This window comes from Erithacus rubecula (genome assembly GCF_903797595.1).
Source record: "Erithacus rubecula genome assembly, chromosome: 3".
NCBI classification, from domain to species: domain Eukaryota; kingdom Metazoa; phylum Chordata; class Aves; order Passeriformes; family Muscicapidae; genus Erithacus; species Erithacus rubecula.
In genome coordinates this window covers 77,567,717-77,589,090 of record NC_136689.1, presented here as the reverse complement: position 1 = coordinate 77,589,090, position 21,374 = coordinate 77,567,717, and the positions used below count along the sequence as shown (strand labels likewise).

General features: G+C 38.0%; 1 protein-coding gene across 7 annotated transcripts in view; it reads right to left on the bottom strand.

The window, feature by feature from the left end:
* The window catches only part of CTNND2 (catenin delta 2), a 626,420-nt gene that overhangs the window by 385,630 nt on the left and 219,416 nt on the right, over positions 1-21,374 (bottom strand). The window lies entirely within an intron of this gene.

Here is a 21,374-nt window from a genome sequence, read left to right as displayed (position 1 = left end):
AAAAGTTAAGAGAACTGTTAATATGTTAGAAAGAATTTTCCAAATGTAGATCCCGAATGATCACACAAATGAGCCCGTTATCTCTTTCTCCTCTTTCTCCCCATTTTTTTTTTTTTTTTTTTTTTTTTTTTTTTTTTTTTTCCCCAGAGCAATCTCCCTGTAATGCAAAGGTATGGGAGGGAGTTCCTTGAATAACTCCCCAGCAAGGTCCTGCTGGGAAGAACAGCACTGGAAGTGTTCATTCTAAGTCCTACCTAAAACCTCTGATCAAGTAATCAAGGGTAAATTAAGGCATTAAACATTTCAAATCTCTGAAATGAGGCAAACCATAACTGAAATACAGTTAAAAATAGTGAATACTTAAATAGCCACTGACTATATGACAAAGCCTGCTTAACTGTGAATTTATTCTTCCAAACAAATCTATAGAGTACAAGAATACCACTGAAAGTCAGATTGATGTAAAGACCAAACATCGCTGCTCATTAAATGTCAACAGTGCTATAAAAATCAATAGTTAACAATATTCTCTGTGCATTTTTGCAGTGTACAGAAATATCTTTTTCACTGTTGTTTGAAGATATGATTAACAAAAATTACCTGACAATAATCACCTATTTCATATATGACTCCTTCACATTTCTCTCACCTAGAAGAATCAATTGCCTGAAAAGCTGAAGAGACAGTTTATCGGCTTTCCAAGAGTTATTATTCAAATCCAGGTCTTGTTTGCATAAAATAAAACCCTTAATGCAGAAAGGATTGTAACAGAAATATTACTAAATTGTCAAAGAATGAAAAATCAAAGTGGTACAGTATTTTCCATGCCAGCATGCTTAAATCAAAGCATGCAAGCCTGGAGAAACTTTGATAGTACAAAATACCCAAGAAAATCTAACAGAGCAATATGTTTACTTTCAAAATACAAGCAGAACTTTTAACAGCTGTTTAGTCTCACTGCAATTTTTTAGCCACTTGATTCTATCACAATGATGCAAATTTTGGTGCTTAGCACAGATTTTCACCCAGTCAGTTCAGCTCTCACCATCCCACGTGAGAAGGCAGATGTGCTCTTTGCTGTGGCCCAGCATGGGCACTTGTCTTACCCGCCTAGTAAGAAGGAGCAGCTGACCCTACACTGCCACTAAGAGAGGGCTAAGCACCAAGAACTAAGGAACAAATGCTCCTCACTCTCTATGTTGTCCACTTGCCTTTTGCTAGACAAAAATGTGCAGCTCATTGTGTTCTTCATGTCTAATAGGGGTGCAATTAACAGTTGTCTAGTTTCTCCTTTTTTGTCCATGCTATCCCCAAGCCAACTAAACACAGAAAGGCCCCAAAACTATTTTAGTGAAATACTTCAAAAGTAAGTATTATTTTGCCTTTCTTTCCCCTTCAATTTTCTGGATTGTATATTTCTCATATCTTTTTCTTTGTATTCCTTCAGTTAATCACTCTGATTGACAACTTTTCCAAAAACTTCTGCATTTCCTCAACTAATACCCTTTTGCTATGATTACTTTGTTCCCAGAATGTTTTTTTGCTCATGACTGTAGTCTACAAAATACACTTTTCTACTCTTCACTCTGTCATTTATTTTTCTTTCCTACTTACTGCTTTTCTGTTTTTTTCTGCCTTCCATCTTTAATTTCCTGGCGCATTTCATGACTCATCCTCCATTAAATCTCTTTCAGTCCAATTACAGTAAGTGCTACTCCAGCAAATGCCCTAAACTGATTGGTTTAAGAAGTTTCTCTCATTCTCTCTCCCTGGTTCCTTATTGAGGACACTCTTCAGTTCTTAAGATGGACAAATTGGTATTTTTCAGTTTCACTACCCACATTATTTAAGTCCTGCCCTGCAGGGATTACTAGAAAAGGGCATTTGTATCTACATTACTCCTCCAGCAGGAAGCAGAGATGTACTTGATCACTTCAGAAAGAAATAATCTTGGGTTTCCATCCAATACATGAAAATGGCCAGAAAACATAAACAGGAATTTCACTACTAGCTTTTTAATTGCTACTATTTCTTATTTCATTTTCTGCCAGGTGCCACCAGAAGTTAGAAATTAAAGGCAGGAGACAAAAGGTGGGGAGGTGGGATATGCGCAGAGTCAAACAATTAAAAGTTGACGAAATATCCTCTACATTAAATTTAATAAGCAACTGTCTTTGGTATTCCTTCATGCCATGAAAAAGGTGCACATCCACAGGGCTGCCTTTGGACTGAAAAAAGGAAAGAAGAATTCAAGTAAGATTTGTGAATCTGTTTTCCCTCCATACCAATAAATCCTGGCAGAAAACAAATTAATAAGCTTACTTCTCTTTGTTTGAGAAGCAGTGAGAGTGACTAATATTTGAATAAATCCATATGTTTAGATTTCAAGCAGCTGTCAGAGTGCAAGAAGACAGAAACCAAAAATAGCATTTGCTTACGTTTTATAAAAAAAATAATCACTGAACCTGACTCCATTATTTGTCTTATTTGTTGTGTTTACAATCATTTTCACCAGTTCATGCCACATTGCGTTATCTTCACAACTTTCTATTATTTATCTGAATCAAGCTAATCAGAACATCAAAATTAAAAACAAATTCCTACTCACTGATTATGCAAATCTGTTGTCAAGACAATTGCAGAATGAAGAAGAGCAGAAACTACAATGCAACATCAAAATTAATTTACATAATAACGTGTCAAGAGCTGCCTCAAGGACTGTGCTGCAAAGGGCAGTAATTGCTAAAGCAAGTGCCCACGCAATGGCACTACAGTGACCAGCATGGCAGTCCTGAGCACTCAGCATCAGGAGGAGTGTGGGACTGGGAAGCCACCAGAGATCACAGATAATGATGAGAGCAATCCAGAGAAATCACTCCAGAGAGAAACTTGGAAAGGGAGGAACTTCATTATAACCTTATCAAATTGTTTTGAAATGATACAAAGCATTTATCTGCTAGGGCCTGAAGTAATTTATGTTTAAAAAATGGTATTTGTCTGCAACCATGGTGAGGTTTATTTTGTAAAAATATTCATAATTCCATAGATGGCAATTCAATGTACTTTATCAGCATGAGTTTTGTATTTTGCCTATCTGTTGCAGCCACCAAAGCTTCAAGCACAATATAAGACTTGAGTCAGGTCATAACATTTCACAGTGGTCCAGACACTGAACAAGCATGATGGAAATCTTCACAACCTTTGGACAAGTTAGGAACTCCTGGGCTCAGGGCATACCAAACCAGAGGCTATTTCATTATTTTTTATGCTTTACATCTGCTGGGTCATCTGTATTGACCCAGTAATCCTTCAATCCTTTCACAAAGAGATGTGTATCAATGCTAAGCAAAGACAGCAAAAATGGCAGTGACAGTAAAAAGCAGCTAAAAAAAAAAAAAAACCAATAAAAAACAACAACAACAAAAAAATCTAAATTTAGGCACAAGAGGCTTGCAAAATTATTGGGTTCCTAAGAATCTTTAGGTCATGACATTAAGAAAGGAGAAGTGTTTGGCTTTTGATTGCAAAAATTACAAAACGTAATTGGGAAACTGGTGGTTATTTGAACCTTTACACACAGACAAATAACAGCACTGATAATCCAGACTGGGAATCCCTGGTGAGATGAATACAGGAAACCTGATTACAGCTATATAAACAAATAAATCGTCTCTGGGATTGAAGTCTTTCAAAGGAGTGTGTTAGAAAGCGCATAACTTCAAAAAGTATACAGGATGTAGAAGTGTACAGTGTTGGCTCTACCTTTTTGTAACCTGTCAAACAAGAAAAACCTTGCCTCAATTAACATCACATACATGTGCATATTCCTAGGCACATCCTATGGCATCATTCATAACTCCACATCTGTACACTCCACTGAATGCCACTACTCAGAGTGATGTTGGTAACAAACTATTTTTAACCTATTGTACCAAACACACATTCATAGCAAAAACTGGAGCACATACTTCCTAAGGAAAACAGCAAAACCTAGGAAAGCATAACTTGGCAGAAATCTAGGGATAGATATCATCAGATGTAAACCAGACTCGACAGCCCATCCTGTAAACAGAAGGAAAACAGAAGGAAAACAGAATTTCTTAATGCTTTCAAAACAGGAAAAACACCACTAGCAATGCCTCTAAACATCAGACAGTAAATGTTGTTCAAAAGTTTCAAAACCTGGCTTTAGAATGCACCAATCAATACCTTTCACATTCTCTACATTCTCCATTGTTGGACCGTGTTTTCATTTGTTCTGTTCTTATCCTTTTCACTGGATTGTTTTAGTCTTCCATTATACTGAATAATATGGGGGTGATGGAAGAAGCTCACAGAAAGGTAAACAGATAAGCAGAGAGGCAGCAAATTCAGAAACTCAATGGTGGGTATGGTATGCATGTCCTTGCAGAATATTAATGGAGAGATGACTGCACCTATAAGCAAGTACAGGTTTCCAGGTAACCAACCTGAAGGAAGCAATTCATAGACCAGAGGGCAGAACTACCATTCCGAGGAACTTTGACAAGCTGGAAGAATAGGCCAACAAGTGTCATGAAGCTCATGAAAGAAAAACAGTCCTGCACAAAGGATGGAATCCCATGTAACAATACAGCATCTCCTCAGAAAGGATCTGGGGGTGTGGCATACATAAAGTTATGACTTAGCAGTGCATTCCTTTGGTGACAATGGCCAACCATTCATTTCACTGCACTAACAAGAGAGCCAGAACAAGGAACCAATTGAATAAATGATTCCCTTTTATTTGCTACTCCTTAAGCTGCATCTCGAGTACAGTGGTTTGCTTTGAGCCACCAGGACAAGAGATGACAAGATTTTGAAGCAAGATCACCAGAGGGCCACAAAAATGGTCGGAAGATTAAAGCACACATTATACAATTAGAAGGTCAAGAAATTTGGTTTGTTTAGCATGAAGAAGAGATCATGTAGGGAGGATGTATTTTATAGAATCACTAAGGCTGGAAAAGACTTCCAAGAGTGAAAGTCAACCTTTACAAAATACTACCTTGTCAACTAGACCATAGAACAAAGTGACACATCCAGTTGTTTCTTGAACACTTTCAGGGATGATTCTGTTCCAATGCATAACAACCCTGCCAGTGGAAAAATTCTTTCTGACGCCCAACCTAAACCTGCCCTGGCACAGTTTGAGACTCTTGTGCCCTTGTCCTCTGACTGGCTGCCTGGACCAAGAGACTGATCCTCACCTTGCAATACCCTCCTTTCTCCTGTCTGTCATAGACAGCAACAAGGTCACCGAGTCTCCTTTTCTCCAGGCTAAACAGCCCCAGCTCCCTCAGCCACTCCTGGCACTACTGACCCTCCACCAGCTCTGCTGCCCTCCTCTGGACATGCTCCAGCCCCTCCCTGCCATTCTTTCAGGAACTAGCCCAGAACTGAACACAAGATTTGAGGTGTGGCCTCACCAGACCTCTGCCCTGCTCCTGCTGGCCACACTGTTGCTGGTACAGGCCAGGATGCCCTTGGCCTTCTTGGCCACCTGGGCACAGCTGGCTCATGTTCAGCTGCTGTCAGTCAACACCCCCATGTCCTATTCTGCTGGGCAGCTTTCCAGACACTCTGCCCCCAGCCTGTAGCATGGCTGTCACAGACTTTCACTTGTTCAAGGGAATTACAGTGAACACATCACCAGGCTCTTGCCAGACATACCAAGCAAGTGGACAGAGGCAACAGTGACAAGTTGCAATGAAGTAAATTCTAACTGAACAAAAGATAAAAGAACAAATGTAAACAACAACAAAAAAAGTAAATAAAAAAAATCCAGAACCAAATAATACATCAAGGCTAGCGAAATCTGGTACAGGTTGTACATGTTGAATCTCCATTCTTGGAGATTCAAGCTAGACTGGCTTGGAGGAGACCTCCAGAGTCCCTATCAATCTATTTTCTCCATGATCCTAGGACTCATGAGCTCTGAATATTTTTTCAAGTCTTTATACCAAGATTATTGATTAGATCAGAGGTTATCAAACTCTCTATACATGACAATTACCTAAAGGCATATTTTCACCCGATATAAATGCTTATATTTTACCAGTCTGAATTTCTCTAGCTTATTCCTTCACCTGATTTGACTGTTTTAGCAATACCATGCTTCTTTACAGGAGGTTAGCATGGCATCTAGCCTATTATGCATATGGGTTATTTATGGGATAAAGAACTAATTTGGCTGATTACAATGTTTATAAATAAACTATTCCTTCTTTTTCATGTAAGACTACTTCAAAAAAAGTCTCTTTTATGCCTTCAACAACTTTTATAGAAATAAGACCCTATTTTATTTTCTATGTTTAGGATCCTGATACAAAAATGGTGACAATTGCATTCCACTGCCTGTTTTAGCTCTCTAGGCATACTGCCCTGCTCCTCTGTGTGTTGCAGGCAAGCCTTGCTCTCTGAAGGCACATTGCCCAACTGCCTGGACTTCTGTTTCTAGGGAAACTGCATTATTTACCTTCCAGCATAATCACCAAAGTTTAAAAATTTATCTCCATTTTTCTATTTCAAATGGTCTGGTTCTTTTTTATCCTATTTTTTATTCTCTCTGCTTTATGCTCAGCTTCAGTCTAAGCTAACTCTTTTCTTCTTCTCACTAGTTTTTGCATCCCTTGTCAACACTCCTAATGGTTCATCACCCACCATGATTTCTGTGCTATTCCACTTCCTCCCATGCAAACTACTACTGTCCACAAAGCAATAAACTGTAAGTAAAAACTCTGGAGTGTTAGGAAAGCACGAGAAGTAGCTGGAGTTTAGCAACAGATCCTGACTCTTCAGTCTTACACTGGCCCAAGCTTGTAATTCTCATTTACTTCTCAGCTGCCCAAGTTTATGTCTAAGTGGAAAAGGGTAATTTCATTTAGAGTAGCAGCTCTTGAAGCCTGACTTTACATTTTCAGCAAATCTAATATACCAGACAGAACCATGGGCTGATGTTTTTTACCTTGATTTTCCAGTACATATGTGCAGAGTAATTTTGATCTGAAAAGAGCAACAGTCTTGTTGCAGATGGAAGATGCTTTATTAGCCACATATTTGTATAGTTTAAAGACATGTGAAAACCAAAGGAAGTTGAACAACATGGTCACAAAATGTGAAACTTCTAAAAATGTTCTAGACTGAAGCACCAAGAAATCCTCAGGTTTCAATTTCCCTTTCTTATCTGATTCTATCTGTGGTCTGTTGGGCAATGTGCCAAGATGCCAGCAAGACCTGCAGAGCTGTCAGAGCACACACCAACATATGTGCACACCAGTGACACACATAACTTCTTGAGCATTACATCTACATGCTTAGAGATCTGAGTCTTCTCCAACATTCTATTCATGGAGTTCTCCAGTTCCCTATCTATATGTCTCTGAACTCCCAGAGCTGGGTGAATTCACATCACCTAGGCACTGGGAACAGATGGAGAGCCAGCATGACAAATCATTAGCTTTACACTTGTCCAAAATGGTTTAAAAGAGCAGCCAACTATTTCCTTTCTCATTTCCTACTTGAATTGAGGAAATTATTATGGCAAACAATTTTTTCTTTTGATTTTCCTCACCTTATAAGAAAGACTTATTTCTCAATACAGACATAGATCATCAGTACAGCATATCCAAGAACAGACTCCATAATTTGGAATTATTCCTGAATTTCTGAATTATTTAGGATACTAGATCTGAATATTGCCATGAGTAGCTATTAAAAAGCTGGTCATTAGTAAGTTACTAAGAGATTCAAAAGTTACCTAACAAAGGAAGATGGGCTGCTTTTTTAAGACAACCTAGAATATGCAAATGAATACCTATATCATTTTTTTTTCTTGTCTTGAAACTAAGAAATTAGAAGCTTGATTTTCTGCACACTTGAGACACAGTTTGCTACACTATCTGAATGTGGAGGGACTTTCAAATAAATAAAGGATTACATCAAAATTGTGAATTCAGCTCAAATAAAGGGATGTTCATAAAAAAAAATTCTAGTATTCTAGCTGACAGTATACTGATTAGTCATACAATTCATTTATTTCTGCTACTAAGTACTATTAAGTACTAAAGAAAAAAATTCCCACTATGGGCTAAAAAAATTTGAACTCAAGGACTGCAAACCCTTGAGATTTGCACATTTTCTCTCATAGATGATTCTGTGGCAGTAGCAGTTAACTTTAATAGCTTTTGAATATTTCCTCTTTTATTACGTCTTTTATTACAAAGAAGAGAACTAGTAAAATAATTAGGCAATTCATTCCTTTTCTGGCTACCCTACAGAAATACCATAGTTTCAGGAAATTCCCAACAGATTCATATTGTTCCTTATGAAAGAGAAAAGCAATTAGTAATGAAAATGTTAGTTTTAAGAAGTATCATTATGATCTTATTCTCCTAATTTCTGGTATGAATAGCTCATCTTTTGAACAAAGTAAAAAGGTTTTCATAATGAAATTACAGCCTCAAAATCACCTGTTTGAAAACAAATAGGTAAGGAACGTATAGTTCAGAATAACATTTGTAGTATGGGCAAGGATAGGTAGGGAAAGAGCTTAGAATCAGTAAAACAAACAATGTCACTGAATAAAAATACCTTTTATGGGTTGACATAGGGATTGATGCAATGTGGACTTGGCAGGGATGAATTTTGAAAGATGGGTACAAAATGCAATAGTTCTGGGAGACTTAATAACCCCCAGCACTTGGTACAAAAAATGAAATACAGTAACATGACGATGTGGCACAAGCTGAATTTTGTATAATATCATACACAGATGCTTGGGATGCCCACAGGAAAAGATCAAATTCTTGACTTGGTCAAGCAAGATAGTTTCATATCTTGCAGTTGAGAAGCCACTCATAGTGATTATTCTGTCCTTAAATCCAAAATCTCCACAGAAAGCAGTGCACCTGCCAGTTAGGAGCCACATTAAAGAAAAAAAAATATGTAAGAAAAAATATCAAAAAGTTTACTTAAAGCTAAAAGTAAAGCATTTATAGACAGTAGGGAAACTAATTGTTGGAAGTGTATGACGAATGTACAGAGTCAAGGCAGTGTCTCAAGAAAAGGTGAAGACAAAAAAAAGTTAGTGAAGGCAAAGGAATCTGTTACTAATAAAAAACACTTTTTCTGAAAGTTGAAATCATCTCCAAGTAAAGAAAATAGAGGAGCATAAATGCTGACATGTTAAATACAAGAAAATAAGATAGCACAATATGATTTTAAGGGACAAATAGCTAAAGGCATCAAAGCAACCAACAAGTATTTCTCCAAATGCATCAGGAGCAAGAATCTGTCTGGAGAGTCTGTAAAACGACCAGTGAGGATATAAAAGGATTCAATGAAGAGAAACCAAATTAATCCCTCATGGAAATTTTAACTAGTTTATGGGAAATTCTCATGCTGTATAATCACTGAGGGAATCTTGTCAGAGGATCTGCCTGAAATTGAAGTGAATAGCTCACAAACTGACAAAGCAACCTGTAGCAAATTGAAGATCAGACAGTATTTGCTCAATAGTTCTAAGGAACTAAGAAATACACAGCTTAGAACTATAAGACATTGAATGCAATGCCAGTTTCAGACAGATCTAGAAGACTGTAGACCAGCAAGCAAGATAGTCTTACTGGGCAAATTATGAAAGTCTGTAACACAGAACAGAATTTGTGACCTCTAACATAAACATGAACAAGTTATCCAGAAGGTTTTTGCATGGATAAGTTCTTTCTTAAACAGGAGATCAAATCAGGAAAATATAGCAAATTCTCCTAGCTGAAGGTGTCCACCAGTGAAATTCTGGTTCCATGTTCCATACTGTTTAATACATATAGAATGACTTGAAACAAGGAATGAGCAACAGTCAACAAAGTTAGGCAATCAATAAAATCAATAAGTTAATCAATAAAATAATATGGAGGACAGTAGGGCTGAAGGGTAACTACACATGACCCTTTTGTACTACCAGTGGTTTGCCATTTGCTTTGTTGTTGCTTCTTGACACAGAGTTTTGGGCCTGACATCACCCATGAAGAGATGCTGAGTGCCTCAGCCTTTTCTGTGTCCTTTTTTATTAATCCACTGGCCCTTATCAGCAGCAGAACTATATATTTCTTGTACTTCTGCTTGCTTGCATACTTGCAGAAACTCTTACGTTATTCACATTCTTGCTATTTTGAGTTCCTGCTGAGCTTTTGCCTTCCTAATTGCATCTCTGTACACTGAAGCAGTACCTCTATATTCATCTTTGGAAGTTTTCCTTCTGCACTGCTCCAGTGCTCCTTTTCTCATTTGAGCTCTCTTGGTAGCTTGGTGCCTTTCCAACTGATTTCTTTTTATGTCTGCTCCTTTTCCTGCTTAGAGGGATAGACTGCTCTTTTGTACTTCAAGATGCAGCTGCACTGGGAAATCTCCCAACATTCCTAAGCTTCTCTGCCCTCCAAGACAGGTTCCCACTGGATCCTTCGTAGAAGTTCTCTGAGTAGAAATCTGCTTTTCTGAAGTTCAGGTCTTTATTTGATCACTTGTCCTTCTCAAGTCCTTGGCCTCTATGCTCTTACAGTCTCGGCATCTGCTGCTGACATTTTTATCTTTCAACAAGTCTTTATTGGTAATCATTCAGTCCAGAAGAGCACAGGTCCTAGCTGGTCCATCCACAATCACATAAAGAAGCTGTTCCAAATACATCATGGAAATGCCCCAGATTGTTATGCAGCACTGTGCTGTTTTCCCAGTACCAGAATGGTTGAATTTCCTCTTGAGAAACAGAGCCTGGGGCCTCTTGGAAGCAAAGGCTTGATCCACAGGCTATTCCTCACCTAGGTCCATAGTAGAGACCATGAGGTTTCTTTCTCTCAATGGCTCTGATTTTTGACCCAGAAACACTTTACTGACTTGAAAACAGATGAAAGATGATTCTTTATGTAAAATACATGCTTGATGGTGACTAAGTGATCCTGACTTCACTGGGTCATGGAAACCTGAAAACAGATGGCTTTTGAGTATTAAAAGACAGTATCACATATTATGGCCCAGTTCTTGCTCTTTAGTCAGAATATACTTGAGGTCATCAGTGAAGACAGTTCATCCTACCAGGAATGGCTGTTCTTACTAGTGGAACATACATTTATTGCCACAAAACAGATAGCAGAAAACTTAGTGTATCAGTTTTTTCTACAGAAAAATAGATTTTCATTCTTAAAACATCCAGATTGGGAATCCAGGCTATTCTTTTAATAAAACACTAAATGGATTTTGCTATTGAGTTCTCAAACAAACAGAAAGATTCCAGACTTGTACTACCCACTGTAAACAAAGCAATGAATAGAACAGAATAATTAAATATACTGGACTGGATTTGTGGTTATGCCTCTGGGAGATCAAACACACAAGCAACACTTGCTGCATTCCTGAATTACCATGCCTCACTAAGACAATTGTGCTGCTTCCACAATTACAGCACAGATTTCAGTTCAAACACTAGTCAGTTGCCACTAAAATGATGTCAAGGAAACTGTCAGTAGATTTAAGCAGAGAGATGCATCTCTACAGGGATGCTCCTTACAGAAAAAAATATATAAATCACTGCTATAATCAATTACAAAATAAGAGAACCATTGGAATCTGTTATTTTCATTGATTCAGTGGAAAGAAACAAGAGGGAAAAGAGAGTGAATAGAAAAAATAATGAATGAATAAATTTGTTGTATGATTTCAAACAGAATATTTCATTGACAGTATTGTGAAAGCCATCTGAAATTCAAGTCTTTATTACAGAAAAACAGTTATCAAAACTGCACCTATCCCCGTGGAACTGGGTTCCTGCTAGGAGCCTTCTAGCAGTGTTGATAACAGGTCCAAGACCTGTCTCATACAATGCATTTTACTAAAGCCTCTGATCCCAAATGCAGAACAAGCAGGGAGGAGTTGCAGCACCCCTTTCAGGGAGAAAAAAAAAAAAAAAAAAAAAAAAAAAAAAAAAAAAAAAAAAAAGATTCATGATGTCACAGTATTGAAAATGAAAGTCAAAGTGAATGAAAGCAAGCCACGTGTGCAGAATTTTTAAATCAGTGCTTTAAGTGAATGTAATGGCGGAGAGGGAATTCAAATTAATTTCCAGACATGGTATCTAAGATGTAGTTTAGATCCATACTATTCTTCCCCTTGCCTCCCCATCTTAAATCTGACATCTCTTCCCCCACTGGGAACTTGGGCTGGGTAAAATGAGAGCTCTCTCCTCCCCACATCTGGCAGCAGCTGAATGCCACACATACTCCCTCTTCTGTTACTCTGGGCATCGTTTCCATGACAGCAACAAGAACGCCATTCCAAACTGCTCCAGGAGGGAGGGAATGAGAATCACCCCTCCAGCACAGCTCCCTCTCACCTCCCTGGATAAGGCATTCTGAGAAACTAGAGACAAGAGTGAAGCTGACTGCACAGCCTGGGAGAGACTGAGGGCAGCATCATGCAGCCTGAAAATCTCCCTTCGTGTCTGGTGAAAGTTGCTGTGGTTCAAGCCCTTATGATGGGGTGGATGGAGTGCTCAGTTTTGTTGGTAAATGGGAGCAGATCTGTGATGTCCATAAAGCATTTGGCTCTCCTGCCCTCCAGGAGCACATTGACTGTACAGCAGATTAATTTCTGGCCATTCCATGTCTGAGGGAAGTAGAGATATTTTTACTTGCCATGAACTGAATCAGCACAAGAGGAATCTTGTTTTTACTTCACAAACCAGAAATACCAAACCCATGTTACCAAAGTTTTAGCTGGATATTTCAGCATCTCAGAATTGTGCATGTTTAGGGATTATTTGTCAAAGCCATATGATTTGCACAGCCAAATGTCTCAAAGACAGAAATGAGATACAATGTGACACTTCTGAATGATCTTTGCTAGCCTGAAATAATGAGAATTTGGAATTGCAATCTCTGCTTGCACATCATAACTAAGACGCAAGATTACTGTGCCTGTTTCCAATCCCCAGCCCGCTCACAAACCAGGATGCAATGCATCAGCACTAGACATACACCCTAACCATGCATGGCAGGCACCTTTAAAGGATCACAGAAGCGTGGATGTGGGCAGGGGCCTCTGGAGGTCACCTTGTCCAACACACAGAGGGCCACTCTGAGTAAGCTGTCCAGGACCATGCTCAGGTAATTTCTGAGTATCTCTAAGGAAGACAAACCTACAACCTCTCAGGACAACCTGTCCCAGTGTTGAGTCACTCTCCCAGTAACAGTGTGTCTCCCGGTGTTCATACAGCACCTTCTAGGTTTCAGTTTGTGTCCATTGCCTCTGGTCCTGTTCCTGGGCATCACTGAAAAGAATCTGACTCCCTCTTCTTCACATGCTTTGTTCAGGTGTTTTTACATATTGATGACTTCCTTCCCCATGCTTCTTTATCCCAGGCTGAACAGTCTCAACTCTTAGCCTTTGCTCAAAGGCGAGATGTTCCAGTCCCTTCATCATCTTAGTGGCTCTTTGCTGAACTCCCTTCCCACCATATGACTGTATCTGTCTTGAACTAAGAAGCCCAGAACTGGATCCAGTGCTTGAGTAGAGCAGAGCAGAGGAGAAAGATCACCCACCTTGCCCTGCTGGCAACACTCATCCTCCTAAGGCAGCGTAGCCAAGGAAACTGGTTACCACAAGGCACATTTCTTGCTCATGTTCAACTTGGTGTCCACTAGGACCCCTCGGGGCATTTTTTGGCAAAGCTGCTTCTCAGTTGGGTGGCTCCCAGTGTGTACAGGTGCATAGAGTTACTGGGCACAGCCCTGTCTGAAACTAACCTTATCAAGGTTACTGAGGCAAAGACATCATCCCGGAAGCAGCAAAATTTGACCAAACTGTTTGTCAGGCAGACTGTACTAGGTAACCTTTTTTATGTCATCAAAATTTATCTCCCTCTCAGAACACTTCTGTAGTAAAGAGATTTTCTAGAATTTTTCTCAATCCTATCAGTGAGAGATGTAGGTTCTTCCTTAGTGCACCTGAGGGCTAGGAACAGATAGGATATCCAATTATATCAATATGGGAGAATATAGTTTTATTTTCTGAATTGATTGTAGATGGTCCAACTTGTCTCACCTTACAAAGCTTATTCCTCCCACCTCGCAGGCACTTTAATTTAAACAATAGCCTATGCCATGAAAAACACTAACTTTTCCCTAGCCTGAGAGCTGCATTGGATATAGTCCTGAGAAGCCTCTTTGCTCAGTAAATCTGGGTCCTTGGATTCAGACTCCTTCAAGGAGAGTCTCACCAGACTGGAATACACAAGTACCAGAAACATTTGCAATGCTAAACTGTAAGAATACAAGAGCTACTTAATTTTCTGGACTGGTTCTGTTGTCTATTCCTTATGTATTTTACATTATCCAATTATGTGACAAGCAAAACGTGACATCAAAACGATTTAGCAAGTGCTGAAAATTTTTAGAGCAAGTTCCTGTCTCGATTAAGAAGGGAAAGTATTTATTTAGTGTACCAAAATCTGGATTTTCAGCCAAATTTCACCTCTACTGAAGCTTTCTTATTATTGTGTTACTTTCCCATCACTAAAGCTTGATTTCTATTTAGTACAGACTGGTTTTTCTTATTACATGGCTGGCAAAGGGTGTATCCTTTCCAAAAGCAAAGTCACTGAAATTAGAATGAAAGAAATAATTTAATGGGATGCACTCTACTTCATTTCCTCAAACAAGAGACTGCATTGACCAGGAAAGACATTTCTCTGGCTCATGTCCATTGCAGAGAAAAGCCAGAAAGAGACACAGAGAGAGAGAGAGAACTACAGCATACCCTCCCTTGAATACATTCAGGAAAAGTGGGCAGAGATCTTGCAACAATGTTTGGGATGTCTTTGACAGCATCATCGGAATATAAAGTGTCTCTAACACTTTTCATATCTTTTTTTTGGAAGAGCAAAGTCTTCCAACAGTGTAAAGAGTAGAATTTTGAAAATTGAAGCCTTATAAATCAGTTTCCTTCCCTTTAAGCAGCTTCACAAACACAGTAAATAGATTCTACCTTTTATTCTTCCAGTTCATGTTTGATACAGGAGAGGTGCAAGGAGCCCTTTTGGATCCAGTACTTGCATAGGGTACAGTCTCTACAGACAATCCTAACTGCCTTAGGAAGTTTGGCAACTGGATTATTGTTAGGACTGGACAGAGGGGAACATAACCTCCTGGAGGTAAGCCAAAGCGCATAGGGCTTTGGTTTTTAAGGATTTTACTTTCCTTTCCTGAATTTACAGAACACATCACTCAAGCCAGTGACAGGCTTTGTACCTGCTAGTGAATTTTCTGCACATCATTGCTCTGGGCATGTTTGGTGGACTATCTGTGGATAGCAGGACTATCACTTTCCTAGAAAGACAGGATGACAGGTGTCTCCATAGCAACTGAGTGCACATAGCCCTGGATACCTCACCTAAATAATTTGCAAGTTACTTCCTAAAAGAAAATACTCTACAGTTGGAATTTCACTAAAAAGGAAACTACAAAATTATTTACAGTGAAACAAGCTTAAGCTTGAGAAGCAGTCATGTGAGAAATAACACTGAAAATAATGGTTAGCATAAAGACTACGTGACCTAAATTATAATTTCAAATATTTCTAAATGAGAAAGCTTTGGATAACTCAGACAATTGCAACCACTGAAAATGCTAACTTTCTAATGACAATGACTGTATGCAAATTATCTAATTACAAAAATCAACACACAATGCCTTGTTGAAAAACAGGGGGAAACATTTTGAGCAGCTTAGGAAGAAGAAAAAATTACACTTTGAAAATATTACTATGCATATGGAATAATAAGGCCTCATAATAAATGCTGCATATTATTTACTAAAATTTTGCTGTTTGATTTAGATGTTAATTTTATGCTGCATTAAATGAACAGCAGATAAACCCCCTTTTCTTTAAATGCTCACATCAGCTTCAAAATTATAGTTTGTTACATTTTTTGAATTAATCTTACAAAGCAATGAATTTAAATTCACAGGCTGTGCTGATCTAGAATGTTAAGGAGTTCTAGTATTGGGAATGAAGAAAGACAGTAGCAGATAATAGACATAGGATGTCCTACCCGTGCAAACAGGACTTCCCGATGACAGAATAGCTGGATACCACTTTTAATTATACATAAATGATCTGAAGAACAATGATTCATACGTTACACATCTGTCTAAATATTTTCAGCAATTATTGATACATTTTAATATTCCATAGATCAAATTTAGTCAACATTCTACATCAGTAATTTCAGGAGTAGCCATTCTTCCGGAACACACGGAGCAGAAAACAAAAATCAAAAGTTATTCAGTTAGATAAACCTAGAGGGTGTTTTTTTTTTCCTAAGGGTGACATTTGAAAACTGTACAATTTATCTTCTTCTGTCTGTGAAGGTCTGAAGCATCCAGTTGCACTACAAGAATACCCTGTTGTATGTCAAAACCATAGAGCAATTCATCCCACTGTAGTCAAACCTAGCTCTTCGATATGGTTGGAAAGAAAGAGCAGGGGGGAAAAGAAAAAAACAAGTGAAAAAAAAGGTAAAAAGTCCTGCAGCTAAGCCTGCAAAATATGGATGCTGCAACAGGTGAACTGTTCTGCAAGATTAGCAGTCTGCCATAAAATCCTTCTTTGTAAGAGAGCAAACCACAACATGACAATAGATAAACTCCATTACAGCGAATTTAAGTACATGTAACCATGTAGACAGTATAAGCCAAACATCTGCCCATGTTTTTTTCTATACTTTGTTGATGTTGTTATCATCTGGACACATTATCCACATGTCCCCTGAAACCAAGTATTGCAATTTCCATCAAATGGTATTACACCTGCTGAAGAGGGCAGAACTGATCGACTACAGCTTCTCCTGCTGTTGAGCTCAGCCAACAAGCTGTTTTTGAATCCTGCTCATGTTTTGGTAAAATGAGCCAAATTAATTTTGCTTGTAAACTGATTTTTTTTTTAAATTAGTTTACAAACTATTGTTCTTTAAAATATTATTTTCCTAAGTTATATTGATCCTTACTGGTGCATGCTTCAAAATTTCAATGAAAATTGGTATGAGGTGGATGACAAAAATCATAATAAAAATTAATTCCTTTATATACAAAAAAAAAAAAAAAAGTCATGCAGAAAGATATTCTGAAACGGTAAGGGCAGTGGTGACAAATAGTAATGACTGGGCCTCCCATTCCCAGAAAAGCTTTAAATTCCTTCAAAATGCCTGTATTTAATTTTTTTCCAAATTCCCTTCAAATATACTGATTTTTAGATGGAAGCGTGTGTTGGAGTTTTTTTAATAAACCTACTCTGTTATTCAGAAAAATTAATAATAAAATGCCAATTCTCAGTGCTGACTGTCTCAAATCCGCATCTAACTTCTCCATCCAAATAACAAAATGAAAATTTGTTCTTTTAAAGCATTCCATGAATATTAAAAGTTTAAAGGAAGGAAAGATGGCAACCCACACAAAGAAGGTTGTGTAAGAGCTTGGCAAATGCACCTTTATCCAAACAGGAGTTTCACGGATTTTATGGACAGCTGCTTTACAAGAGTAAGCACAAATTAAACCTTAGCTTCTGTCTCTTTCCTGTCTTAAAAAAGTTAAAAGGTGACATTAGAAGGCCCATGTGCAATAAAAGCCTAATCATAAGGCATTTTAGAGTTTGTCTAAACAGATAGCCAGAGTCTATCTACAGGTCACAGCCAACCAGACACTTTCTTTGTCTGCTCTACCCTGCAGCTATGCCACAGCCACCCCTATTGTACAGCTTCTTATCCCAAGGCAGTTGTGTCCAGACACTGCCTTTACATTTATCCAAACTTATTTTCATTTCAAGGCATTTAACACTGATGCCAAGGAACTAAAAATAAGAATAGGAAGACAGTTGAGATTATTGCCGCCAGACTTTCTGAGTTGAAGCCCCTGAACACATTACAGAAGGAATAAGCGTAATCAGATACTGACAGTCAAATAATGTCATAGATTTTAAGTATGCAAAACAGTGACTGATAGCAGGGCACTAACTAACAGTAGGATTCAATACTACCCAAAATCTTAAAATAAACAAAATAACAAATAAATCACATTTTGTTCGGAAAAAGAAAATCAGAAATATGCAAAACCCACTTAAATCTTCATGCATATATAGACAAAATGAAGCCTTATTCAGATGGATGCAGGTGCTATTTTTACATGAATTCCTGTTTAGGAGTAAATGAGTCCACTTGCATTTAATGGTGTGTTTACCACAGCCATATATGCAATTTCTAACCATTTCAATAACTCAAAAAGGACTCTGAATTTCATTATAAAATAATTTCAGCCACACAATTCCTAATGAAAAACATAACAATTGTTCAATATATAATATCAGACAAGAAAATTACACTCCTAACTCAGAGAGCTCTTCAAGAATGTAGCAAGATCCATACATAACACATCAGTACAGAATGGCAGGAGTGAACACAGAGCAAAAGTTTGGAAGAAGAAAGAATGTGGTGCAGTGCTGCTCTAATCACTGCTGTACTGGTTTACTCCCAATACACCAATTATTTCTGGGGAAAAAAATCAAAGAGAAAGTAATGACAAAGAAAATGTCCTCTTGTGCAAGCCACAGGAGACAACTCAGAACCAGGAGACGCAATGGAAGCAAGGACATCCTGCAGCCTGCCAGATCAGACACTTTTCCAACTGCCTGAGGCTTCCTCAACAGTCTGAGATCAACCACGGGAACACTTTTAAGCTCATAAACACTTACCCCCAATCTGATTTTAACATCACCTGTGCTCCAGAAAAGCACAGAATTGCAAACTCACATCAGGGATGTCAAGATTTTTCAGCTCAGATGCTGCCAGCTTGCTAGCCTGGAACATGACCATCCAGGTAGTAACAGAAATGGCCTCAAGTTGTAATGTAAGGGACTGTCCTCCACGTGTGAGGACCTGAAAATGATGGGCACCTGCTTCTTAACTTACTTGACTACACATCATAGAACTCTGTTGTTATTTAAAACAGCAAACATCTTATCCAACAAAACACCTCCACTTCTGTCTTCTTGTTAGTAGTGCAGGAGCATGGATGACAAAGGAGACACGGCCAAATTTATTCCCTCTATTTTTCAACAAATGTCACCAAACATGTTCACAAGGCTGAGACGCCGTGTGTCTTTCCAGATGGCAAGGATATAAATATAATTTCATATACTTCAAGTAGACCTCTGGTGTTTCCAGAATATTAGTTCAGGTATCGTTTTCTGTGAAGAGATAAATTCACATGTGTAATGCACCTGCTCGGAAGCAATGCTATTGCATCTGTGTGCAAGTCATCGCCACAAGTGAACAAACTGGCAACCTTTAAAACAAATTCTGTCATGATAGGCTAAAGAAGAGAGCCTGAAGATACAAGTATCAAGAAGCTATTATCACAAGAGTTGATCTATTAAAGGAAATCCTGTAACTTTTAAGGAATGTTTTCAGGTAATCTCACACACAATGCATTGCCATAGTCCGCAGGAAAAAAATGAAATTTGCCCATTCTACCCAAGCGCAACCCAGTCCTGAGATGCCTACAGGGACATTGCAAAGGTGCTTTGGGTCTCATTCAACAAGTGATGGATCCATAAACCCTTCCAATTTCATCTTTCCTTTAAAATGTCTATACATTTTTATTGCTCTGTTACAATAAAAACAGTCATTTTTCTTTAGTTGGAAGGACCAATATGTCAGCTAGATGTCCGAACGAAAAATGTCACCACCACCTCTTAAGACTTTCTTTTTTGCTTCCCTCTTCCCCTTACCTGCCTCCCTGAAGCTGTGACCTAGTGTTAGCTCTTCAGCACAGAACTACAGCTACCAAGCAAATAAAGTTCTGGTCTACTCCATCAACTGAACCAGGTGTCTGATTTGCAGCAAGTTCTCATTGTACACAATTTACAGCATAAGCCAGACAGCTCATATAATATTAGAAATAACTTATTTATGATGTGCTGCACAGGTTCATTATGATAATTTAACACTAATTTAAAAATATACTTAAAGCTACCATTAAACACAGTGAAAATAACAGATTGTCAAACCAAAAGATACTGTGAAAATAACAGTTTGTTTGGACTAATGCTGTGTGAAATGCCACTCTTCAAAGACAGGTACCTTGTGCAAAGAGCACTGTGAGAATATATAGATCCATATTCCAGGTAAAGTTTCTATTTAAATGGAGAGCTAATTTGGACATGACTAATTTTGATATCATTCTTCATATAATTCAGCACTGTATGTAGATGTGCATGGGCTTTAAAATAGCTGCAGAAGTTTATTTAAGAGGGGCAATGGCACTTGAAAAACCCCACTTATACGTATACTAAGAAAACAGTTAAATAACTTTTTTTTTGTGGTAAATGCTTATCAGAAACAAAGTACATAGGGTACCCAGAGCAATAACAACATTACAGTTGAAAAGTGAACAAAGTACTTATTTCATCTATGAAACAAAATGTAAGCAATACATAAAAACCCAAGAAAAATCCCACTACAAAACAACAAACAAAAAACATCCACCAAAAAAAACCCAAATCAAATCAAAACCATGGATTGCCAGCACATCACAAGACCAGTGATGAGAGAATGGAGCTGTAACATGACCACCTCAAAAGTGGATGCAAGTAACTCACATGACAGAAATTACTGAGAAACCAAGTCAACCTATTCTGCTAAAGGAAAATTCTCCACCTCTGTAAATACAATTTCAATACTTTTAATATTTTGCTACTGAATACACAGTATGATGAAAATCACAAATCATTGCTGGACCAGAGCATATATAGCCTTACAGTGAACTGAGGCATAAAAAGAATTATGAAGAAGGAAATATGATTAATGTTGGGGTTACTCAATACTCATATGTAGCATTAATCTCACACAGGAACAATTATATTAAAATAAAATTGCTCTAAATTCCTTTCTATATGTTTGCTCAATTAATAGATTAGGGAATGCAAGTTATTCACCAGATCCTAGCACCAGCAAATCATTTACTGGAAATTACTTTTTAGGAATCTGTGCTTGGTTAAAATTAAACCCAAAATGCATCAGTGTTTGAATGTCAAGCACACACCCTTCCAGGGCAATGTCTACCCTTATGACTGTTTAGAGGGGAACAAATATGGTGAGGATGTTGTAAAATTTTTTAGGAAAACCCAAGAGCGTTTTTTATATATTATTTATATATTTATATATTATTTTCTTTCCTCTTTTAATTACATCCTTCATCTTCATGATTTCAAATACAGTTTACACAGATAAAAGCTGGTGACATTTTACCTCCTCCACA